Source organism: Penaeus monodon, chromosome 30, assembly GCF_015228065.2.
Source record: "Penaeus monodon isolate SGIC_2016 chromosome 30, NSTDA_Pmon_1, whole genome shotgun sequence".
NCBI classification, from domain to species: domain Eukaryota; kingdom Metazoa; phylum Arthropoda; class Malacostraca; order Decapoda; family Penaeidae; genus Penaeus; species Penaeus monodon.
The window spans coordinates 16176605-16176815 of NC_051415.1; positions in this window are offsets into that span (position 1 = coordinate 16176605).

The following is a 211-nucleotide window of genomic DNA, read 5'->3' on the forward strand; positions in this document are numbered from 1 at the left end:
CATTTTTGTTAAAAACGCTATGCATTTGTCTTGCTCGGAGGCTTTTCTGCTCTGTTTGTCTTCATTAAACGACCTTACTTCCTATCTTTGCCTTATTTTGCCCTGTTTGTCCTGTATCTTACCTTCCCCCTGCCCTCCTCCATTCCCTGGCTCCTTCTTACTTTTCTGCCCTGCCTCCTCCCTTACCCTAGCTGTTCTGCCTATCCTAACC